Source organism: Calonectris borealis, unplaced genomic scaffold (assembly GCF_964195595.1).
Source record: "Calonectris borealis unplaced genomic scaffold, bCalBor7.hap1.2 HAP1_SCAFFOLD_210, whole genome shotgun sequence".
In the NCBI taxonomy this organism is placed as follows: domain Eukaryota; kingdom Metazoa; phylum Chordata; class Aves; order Procellariiformes; family Procellariidae; genus Calonectris; species Calonectris borealis.
This window is the reverse complement of record NW_027441595.1, coordinates 33,147-43,323: the sequence shown is the minus strand read 5'-3', so window position 1 is coordinate 43,323 and position 10,177 is coordinate 33,147. Positions and strand designations below refer to the sequence as shown.

General features: G+C 54.8%; 1 long non-coding RNA gene across 1 annotated transcript; it reads left to right on the top strand.

Annotated features, from left to right (window-relative positions):
• The first annotated feature begins 273 nt into the window (after positions 1-273).
• Positions 274-3,018, top strand: LOC142077318 (uncharacterized). The gene is made up of 2 exons (XR_012671721.1): positions 274-326; positions 755-3,018. It is a non-coding gene; the product is annotated as an uncharacterized LOC142077318 (long non-coding RNA).
• The last annotated feature ends 7,159 nt before the right edge of the window (positions 3,019-10,177 follow it).

The window sequence follows — 10,177 nt, the reverse complement described above, 5'->3', positions numbered from 1 at the left end:
AGCGGTAGCAGCCTCGTAACTAGCGACAGAGAGTCCTGATGCGGTTTTGGTGAGTTACTGCTTCTATCGCGTCCTTTTTCCTTAACCTGCAGCGCGTAATTTTGACTTTGGTTGGAAAGAGATTTTCCAGAATGGAAATCTTTCTCGTTCAAAGGAGTTGCCTTTTACGAACTTCCCATCAGAATGGATCTTCAGAGATGACGTGCTCGGCAGTAGAAGTCATCCGCAAGGAGACTTTTCGCTCTCTCTCTCTCTGGGGAAAAAAAAAAGGGGTAAGCCGATTTCCTTGCACAGACCCAAGCGCAGCACGTCTTCCGATAGTCGACGTACGGCTGATCTTTGGTTCTCGGGTGTAACGGTCGAGAGATCGTAAAGACGCGTTCCTCCGCACGCTCGGCTACGGCCAACAGCGTTAGCAAACCTGCCGGTCCTTTTTGGTAGCCTGATGTATTGCAGCACTGGGGATTTGATATTCCCCACCGCCTGCCCCCACCCCCCCCACCCCCCCCCAAAAAAAGAGTAAAACCATACGGGAGATCTCTTATCTCACTGATTTTTCTATCGTAAATGAAATTTTAAAAAGAAAGTTAAAATTGTATAACTTCCAAACTGACTTGCGTTGTTTAAACTGCAACTGCCAAATAGCCGTAGCGTATAATTTATTAGGTGTGCTTAAGCAGTTGGGTAGTTGCTCTAAACGTTTCAAAAGAGAGGCAACTGAACGTTACGGGCTTTTTTCCCGATCTTTTGGCAGAGTGCTCTGAAGTCCTTTATTTCTGTCTCGCTTTCGACGGCGCCTTTCCCCGGCAGTTCGGTAGCATCGGTCTCGGCGCCGCTCCTAGTCACGTAACGCACGCAAAACCCCTGGTCAAACGATAGCTGTGTAGTTTGGAGGTAGATAATTTAACGGCATGAATTCACAGCTACGCAATTTCAATTAACGCAAAAGGAAAATGAAATACTTTTACGGTATAAGCCTTCTCATTGTACGTATGCTAAAAAGGTGCGCGTACGTTTACATAAAATGAATTGCTGAGATTTGTTCTTTCTTTTTCATTTTACTCTTCAAAGTTTTACGCTTCACTTTCAGCTTTATCGGCCAAGCGAGCGAGATGCGCAGCAGCAGCAGCAGCAGCGCAAGGGCTGGAGCTGTGGCGGCGGATCCGTGAGCGTAGATGCTGATTACGGCGCGCCCTTGTCCTGCAGCCTCACGGGGTTATCTCCCGGCAGCGGTGCTGTAAGGAAGGGACGGGGCGTTTTCCGACACCAGCGAGAGCGTTTACTTCTCTGCGAAGGACGCGTTCAGAATCGCGTCAATTAGTCCTCACGCGGATTTTAAGCGTTCGAATCGCTCGAGCTTTTAAAGGCCGCGTTGTATTTCGAGCTGACCCGTTGTCGTGGTTTAACCCGGCAGGCAGCCAAATACCACGCAGCCGCTCACTCACTCCCCCCACCCCCAGCGGGACGGGGAGAGAATCGGAAGGGTAAGAGTGAGGAAAAACTCGTGGGTTGAGGTAAAGACAGTTTAATAGAACAGGGAAAAAAAGGGAAAATAATGATGATAATGATAAAATATACAAAATGAGTGATGCACAATGCAGTTGCTCACCACCCGCGCTGACCGATAACCAAGTAGTGATCGGTACTTCCTGGATCACGCCTACCCTTCATATACTGAGCATGACGTCACATGGTATGGAATACCCCGTTGGCCAGCTGGGCTGGCTGTCCTGGCTGTGTTCCCTCCCACCTTGTGTACCTAGCTCAGTCAGTAGGCACGGGAGCTGTCCTTGGACTAGGAGGGCACTTAGCAACAACTGAAAACATCAGGGTGTTATCAACGTTCTCCTCCTACTAAATCCAAAACACAGCACTAGGAAGAAATTTAACCCTATCCCAGCCGAAACCAGGACACCCGTTTGCCTGGCACCCTCCTTTAGCTCGACTGCTACCCTCTCCCTTGTCCTGACCGAATTCCGCTGCTGCCTTCGGTGCTGTTTTTTTTAACGTGCTGAAATATCCGTTGGGATTTTTGTTTTTCAGATGCCTCGCTGTAAGCGTCCCGTGGTGCTCAGGAGAGACCCCCGGCCCGGGTTTGCCTGCCGGTCGTTGGGCGTGCTGAGGGTAAGGGGCCGGCTGCCAGCCTGCGGGACGGGGGCTAAGGGGGGGCTGCAAGCGTTTGGGGGGGCTGCCCCTCCTTTATCTTTCTAGCGGAGCCCCCCTTTTTGGCGGGGGTGCGTGCGTACATACGCCAACGGCATTATTGACGTAACGAGCCGCCGGTTGGGGCCGTTTCCCTCCTGTTGTGCCTTTTTGGGGGCTGAATAAAAAGGGGGGTTTGGGGGCCTGGAGGGGTGATGATGTCATTTGGGGCACCCCAACATCACCGGCGGGCTGATGATGCCGTGGAGGAGCAGGTGAGTGGGGAAGGGGGGGTCGTCCCCCCCCCCCCAAAAAGGGGGTCACAGCCCAAAAATGCCTGATAATTCCTGGGGGGGTTCAAAAGTTTTTAAAAAACTGTAAATCTATCTGTGAGGCCTCGAAATAGAGAAAAATCTCTCCTTGTTCTATATATGGAAAAATAATATTCCTTTATACGTATACAAGGATTTCAAAATAGGAACCTATACCTGCCCTATTATATAAAGGATTTTAGAGCAGAAAAAAATTCGGAAGACGTATATAGGGTTTTAAAATACAAAAAGAACTCACGTCTATATAAATTAAAAAAGAAAGCACTTCCAAATGCAAAAGGGATGATATATTTTATGTATGAAGGAATTGAAAATAGAAAAAAGTCTGAATAGATACCGCTGTCTACACTCACTACGTGTTATGTAGAGAGCCTAAATAGGCATTGTATGTAATCTAAGAGATGATCTATAAGTGTAAATAGGTATCTAAGTCTAAAATCTAAGTCTATAAAGAGATAAGTGTAAATATATGTAAGTTTAAATAGAGAAGTCTATAAAGACATTTAAGTGTCAAAATATGTAAGTCGACAGATATCTAGTCTGAGCAGGTATTATATATAATGAGTGGGAAATAGGGAAACACCTCTCTATTGAAGATACAAAAGCGCTTTCAAAAGCTGCCTCTTCCCTGTTCTCCTTTTCCACCTTTTCCCATCCTGATTGGGGGCCAGTTCCCCCAACAGGGACTTTCCCCTGCAGGGCCGTGCACACAGAGCGGGACCTGCTGCCACGGCATAAAAACACCACAAAACCCCTAATTCGGGGCCTGCAAGGGGTGGGGAAAAAAAAACCCCGCATTTTTTGGGGAAAAATACCCAACTTGGAGCTCCCGGGAAAGCCAAATCCACCAGCATTTGGGCAGCCGGAAAGCAAAAAAACCCCCATTTTCATGCACAAAACGAAAAAGCAAAAATCGCCAATTTTTGTTGTGAAAAAGCGTTGAAAAACCTCCAAGTGGAATATTTTGGAAAAGGAAAAAACCCCAGTTTTGATATTATAGAAAAGCAAAAACCCCCCCGATTTGGGGAAGCTTTGGGGTGAAACACCAGCCATTTGAGGGGCCCGGACCCCTGGGGTGCTGCCTGCCCCGCCAACCTGCCCGTTGCCCCCCGCCCAAACTCTGGCACCCCCCTCCCGCTCCCCCGCCCCCCGCTCCCACCCCGCTCGCCCTCCTCCTGCGTTTTGGGTTTGTGCTGAAAACGGCGTCGGTGACGCGGGGCTGCGTGAGTTCCCGCTGCGCAGCGCTTGCACGGCGCCGGGGGCTGTGCTGCTCCTCGCCCCGCCCTGCCGGCGAGCGGGCTGGGGGTGCGCGAGGGCCTGGGAGGGGGCACCGCTGGGAGAGCTGACCCCGGCGGACCCAGGGGATGTTCCAGACACTATGACGTCAGGAAATAAAACTCGGGGGGCGGTTGGCGGGGGGGCCGCTGCTGGGCTGCGGCTGGCTGGGCATCGGGCGGTTGGCGGCGAGCCCTTGTTTTCGTTTGTACCGCTTGTCTGTCTGGGGTTTTTCTCTCTGTTGTTTGGGGTTTTTTTTCCCCCCCCCTTTCCCTTACAAGTGGAATTTTTTCACTTTTGCCCCTCCAATTCTCTCCCCCCTCCCGCTGAGGGGGCAGCGAGTGAGCGGTTGTGTGGTGCTGAGTTGCGGGCTGGGATTCGACCACGGCACAAGGTGAGTGGCAAGCCCTGCCTGGCTAAACGCTTTAGGCTGCCCGCGTTATTCCTGCCATCTTGCGAGGCCCTCCTTGTTCTTTCCTGCTGCTTTCAAGTGCCTTGTGCTCCAGCAGCAGGCTGGGAAGGAGGGTTGTGGCAGGAGCGGCGGCTCCCCGTGACTCCTTCTCGGGCTGTGAGCTTCGCCCCGCGTGTGGGCTGCCGAGGATCGTGGGCTCTGCAGGGGCCACAGGCAGCCCGCAGAGCTTGAGGCCGAGCCGTTCCTTTCCCCCTGTGAGCATCTGGGGAGGGGGACTGGGGGGGCTGCGGACCCCCGAGGGGGCCGAGGAGTGGGGCTGTGCATCCCGGGGGGGCCGGGGGGGGCTGCGAGCCCTAGGGGGTCGGGGAGAGGGGCTGGAGGACTTCCGGACCATAGAGCCCAGCCCAGTCCAGACCAGAGAGTATAGCTGGAGGACTCCCGGACCATAGAGATGGCGGACTGCCGGGCCAGAGAGTACACCTGGAGGACTTCCGGACCATAGAGACGGAGGTCCAGACGCATAGAATGTAGCTGGGGGACTTCCGCACCATAGAGGAAAATGTGCGGCCTAGAGAGTACAACTGGAGGACTGCCGGACCATCGAGACGGTCGTCCGGACCGGAGAGTGCACGTGGGGAACTTCCGGACCATAGAGAGCAGAGTCCGGCCTAGAGAGTACCCCCTGGAGGACTGCCGGACCATAGAGAGCAGAGTCCGGCCTAGAGAGTACCCCCTGGAGGACTGCCGGACCATAGAGAGCAGAGCCCGGCCTAGAGAGTACCCCCTGGAGGACTGCCGGACCATAGAGAGCAGAGTCCGGCCTAGAGAGTACCCCCTGGAGGACTGCCGGACCATAGAGAGCAAAGTCCGGCCTAGAGAGTACCCCCGGAGGACTCCCGGACCATAGAGACGGGAGCTGGACCAGAGAGTACCCCCGGAGGACTGCCGGACCATAGAGACGGGAGCTGGACCAGAGAGTATCCCCGGAGGGCTGCCGGACCATAGAGAGCAAAGTCCGGCCTAGAGAGTACCCCCGGAGGACTGCCGGACCATAGAGAGCAAAGTCCGGCCTAGAGAGTACCCCCTGGAGGACTGCCGGACCATAGAGAGCAAAGTCCGGCCTAGAGAGTACCCCCTGGAGGACTGCCGGACCATAGAGAGCAAAGTCCGGCCTAGAGAGTACTCCTGGAGGACTGCCGGACCATAGAAACGGACGTCCAGACCAGAGAGTACACCTGGAGGACTCCCGGACCATCGAGATCGCGGTCCCCCAAGGAGCTGGGGAGTGGGGCTGTGGGTCCTGGCGGGACTTGAGAGTGGGGCTCCCAGGGGGCTGGAAAATGGTGTGGTCGGGTGCTGTGAACTCCGGGGGTCCTGGGGCTGGGAAGTGCTTGCAAACGCTGGGGAGGGGCTGCGAGCCGTGCGCATGCGCGGTCCCCGGGGCGCCGTGCGCATGCGCGGTCCCCGGGGCGCCGTGCGCATGCGCGGTCCCCGGGGCGCCGTGCGCATGCGCGGTCCCCGGGGCGCCGTGCGCATGCGCGGTCCCCGGGGCGCCGTGCGCATGCGCGGTCCCCGGGGCGCCGTGCGCATGCGCGGTCCCCGGGTGGGGACTACAACTCCCGGCGTGCCTCGCGCGGGCGGTCCGGTGGAGCCGCGCGCTGATTGGTTGCGGACGGTATTCCAACGGGCCGCGCGGCGGGCTCTGCACCGAGGCGGCGGCGCAGCGTGAGTGTGAGGGGCCGCGGGCCCGGGGAGCCGGGCTGTGGCGGGGGGGGGGGCGGTTCTGCAGGCTCCGGGGACAGGGTCTGGGGGGGCTCCAGGCGGGGGAGGGGCTGTGAGCATCTGGGGAGTGGGGAGTTGGGGGGGGGGCTGCGTGCCCTAGAGGGGCCGCGCAGTGGGCCGGGGCGGGGGGGGCCGGCCGGCGGGGGGGGGGGGGGGGGGCGGGGCGCTTTGTGCAAACAGATCCTCCCTGCGAGTCCCCACTGTCGCCCCGTGGGGCCGGGGACCCCCCAGCCCTCCCTGCAGGCAGACTGGGGGCTTCGCGGGCCGAGTCGAGGGAGGAGCTGCTGGAGAGAGGGCTTAGAAACGGCCTTCTGCCCCCGAAACTCCTGCAGCATTTGAAGGGGAGGGACAGGTCCACCCCAGGGCCCCAAGGGGAGGACCTCGGAGCAGGGACCTGGGGTTGTTCCAGGAGCAAAAGCTGGTCCCAGCCAGCTCGCCTCTGCTCCCCCGGCACCGGGATCGGACCTTTCAGCCCCGTTTCTGCCCGAAGCATCACGCAAGCGCTTGCCCTCCCCGGGGGCACCTTTGGGACTTGAGAAGAGGCGCAGCAGCTGGGTTTTTGGGCTCAGAAATGGGCGCTAAGTGAGCTGGTTTGGGGGCCTAAAGCAGAAGCCGGTTTGGCCGTTTGTGCGGGGGGGTGGGAGGGCATTGGGGGCTGCAGGGGAAAGCAGGGGGTGGGCAGGGTGCGTGGACCCTCTCGGGGGGGGGGGGGCGGGTCTGGTCCTGCTGCACCCCGAAGTGCGGGAGGCCGGCATGCACCAGGCCCAACTCAACGTCTGCGGTGGTCTCTGGGGGGAAGAGGCGGTCTCTGCTTTTCAGACCCCGCACGCCCTCTTCGAGTCCAGCTCTTGCTTGTCGACTGCTTAGAATAGTTATTAACTAATTAGTCGTACAAACTCATTAATGCTTATACAATGTCCAACTATGATATTTAATCCTAATAGTCGAGTTTTGACGGCGGTTGGTTTACGACCTTGTCAAAAGCCCAGGCTGTTGCAAATAGCTGGAGCTTGTAAGGAGAAGGAGCTGAAATCAACGGTGCAGAGCTGGAGCTTCGATTAGCCAGAACCGTAGCAAGCAGGAGCTGGAACGAGACGAGGTGTCCGCTGTCTGGGGCATGCCTTAGCCAGAGGCAAAATTACCAGCAGCTGTAACGAGCGGGAGCTGCGATTCGCTGCAGTATCTGTTTGCCGGAGCATCCGTCGGCCAGACTGCACTCCCAGCACGGCTGAAGAGCAGCCAGGCGCAGGCAGGGCTGTCCCCGGCAAGGCGCTCCGAGCGGCAGGGAGGCGAGTTGTCCTTCTGCCAGCGGGGAGCCCGGCCTCTTCTCTCGGGGATTAAATCCACGCCACGCGTGGATCCGCTCTCTTTGCGTGGAGGGTCTCTCCCGGTCCCGTTCCCGAGGGCTGAAGTGAGGTGGGGGTCCCCCGGCTCTCCCCGGGGGGCAGGCGGCAGCACGAGGCGGCGGTGTCTCCCCGGTACCCGGCAAAGGGGAGCGAAACCGGCCGGCTGGAGCTCCGGGGGTGCACAGCCCGGCCCCGCACGGCAGAATCCTTCCCTGGGTTTTCACCGTTGGCTGGGTGTGACAAACAGGTTCATTTTGTGCCTCCTCTTTTCCCAGCGTCACCTTCTGCGTCACGTGAAGAAAATCCTGCGTGGCTGATGCCGCTTGCTGCTCAGGTAATGGCACGTGGGGGGCCGGGGGAGCGGGGAGAAACATTGGCGCGTTCAAGGACGCTGCAGGTGCTCCACGTCAAACCCAGGGAAAAGGCAAATTTGTGCCGGTGCAGAAAAGCTGATGAACAGTTGCCGTTAACAGAGCGCGCGTGCCTCGTTCCCGCATCGGTCCCTGGGTAGTTACGAGCGTTTTCCTTTCAGGGAAAAGAATGAGCTTTCGCCTACGATAAATTAAGAGCTGCCTGTGACCTTCTTTAGGGTCAAGTGTTTCTCTTCTGTTTGTTCGTACTGATTTTACGGGCAGGTTGGAAAGAGCCTTTTATTTTTACCTGCGTAACTCAATTTGTAGTACTACGTGGTGTCAGGAGAGTGAATTTTGGAGCACCCAGGTACTACTAGAAACGTAATGAATGAGACACGATGGAAGCTGATATTTCAACTTGATTTTTACGTGATTTTTTTTTTCATTAGAGCGTCGATGGCACGTTGTCCTGTGGCTCAATCCACGTTCTGTTCAGTGGAGTCTTCAATCTAGCACTTTGAAGGACAAAAGTTGGTCCTTCCAAAAAAGGGCTAGTCGTTCATAGGATGGAGGTATAGACTTGGAGAGCCGCTTAAGTACGTGATCAGAATTGAAGCCAAATGCCGCTTCACGTTGCTGCTGTTGGTCTTCACTTTCATTAGTTTTCCCGCTGCTCCGTCATGGTTGGGAGCTCTGAATCATCCTTTTTTTCACTCCCTAACGCATTTTTCTCCCCAAGGAGAGGCTACGTTTAAAAGCTACTTAGTTTCCTCACAAATGCATTGGTCAGTAAAACGGAGTTATGATGCTTGGAACCACACAAATGACACCAGTCTTACAGATCTGGACTATTTCTGAACACGTGTTCATCGCGTGCAGATGTCATCGGGATACGGATCATCTGCACTTTGTGCTCTGTCGAGACGATCAGCTGAGACAGGGACGAGCTCCAAAAGAAAAGAAAGGTACAACGTCAAAGTTTTGTTTTGTTGTTGGTTTTTGTGTTTGTGTGTTTTGGGGTTTTTTTTGTTTGGTTTTTTGTTTGTTTGTTTGTTTGTTTGTTTTTCCTTAAGAGTGCGATGTTGACTGGTGGCAGCCTGCAGAGCTCTCTTGCTGCCTGACCTCTCCTTTCCTTCTCTGTCACTCCTCTTTCGTGGCTGTCATTTTCACTCGGGTAGTTTTAGAAGAGCGATTTAGTTCCTCGCCTGTGTAAACGCGCTGGTAATAGCTGGAAGGTAAATGCTTGAACCAGTAGCGAATAACTTGGCTACAAGTAGAATTTCTGAAGGAAGAACAACGACAACAGGAAGCAAGTAGCGAGTTACCCCAGATTTGCGTGCGTCAAACACGTCAAAGTCTTACTGCCAAGCGTTGTTTGGCAACGTGCTCCAAATGTTTTAAAACAACTGCGGTTTTCAAAGATCTCGACTGTTTGGAGAAACGGCCTGGAAAAAAGGATTCCTCTTCCGCAGCGAGTTTGCGAGGACGGACGGGTTGCCGTACTCTTTAACAAAAATACTCCACTTGGGACGTATCGGGTGAGGAAATCGCGGCTCTACTTAGGCTTGAGAAAACGTACGTAGGTACCTGTGCCCGTCACCTGCGCGTCTCTAGGAAAGTGAGTTCTAGCGAAACTAAAGCTGCCGATGAGCCAAAAAAAAGGCACGGTTGTCTAAAACATGCAGAAGTTCTAGTGGCCTGTCTCAACAACTGCACCAAAGACGATGCCAAATACTTTCTCCTCCACTCAGTTGTTCTCTTCACGGCAAAGGAAGCTTTGTGCTAAACGTTGTTTGTTTTTTTTTTCCTTTCCTCTCAGCAGAACGTCAACTGCCGTGAAAGTACGAGACAGATGGAAAGGGTCCGTAGTGGTCTGCAAGTACAAGGTAGGCCTGTGATACGTGTCTGCATTTTTCCTAAGGTGCTTGTAGCACGGACTTTACAGTTAACACGAGGAACGTGGCAGCTCTCCTTCTATGTGATTTTTTAATGTGAAATATTTTAACGCAAATACTAAAAATAAAGGAGGTCTGTTCTGGAGCGTGGTACGCCTATGCAAAGCTTGCTGCCCTCCGTCTGTTTTCTCTTCCTGCAAGCACGGTCTTCTGTTTCTGTGCGCTTGCTATGAAAGGGTGCTGTGAAAATAACGTTGGACTAGAAGAGGAAAGGAACCGTTTGTAAGAGTTGGGATGTTCGGGAGAAACAGGCTTTGTTTTCACGATAAAAGCTTTAGGCTTTTTCAGTCAGTCAGTGTTTAAAATGCCTTACAGGAGCACTCGAACACCTTACTGAGATGCTAGCATCTGTGCTAAAAGCAATCAAGGTCAAAGAAGAGGCGCGGACAACACGGGACAAATCGGTGTCGCTTCGGTGCGTTTTCCAGGCTTTCCCGAGAAGCGGTAGCAGCCTCGTAACTAGCGACAGAGAGTCCTGATGCGGTTTTGGTGAGTTACTGCTTCTATCGCGTCCTTTTTCCTTAACCTGCAGCGCGTAATTTTGACTTTGGTTGGAAAGAGATTTTCCAGAATGGAAATC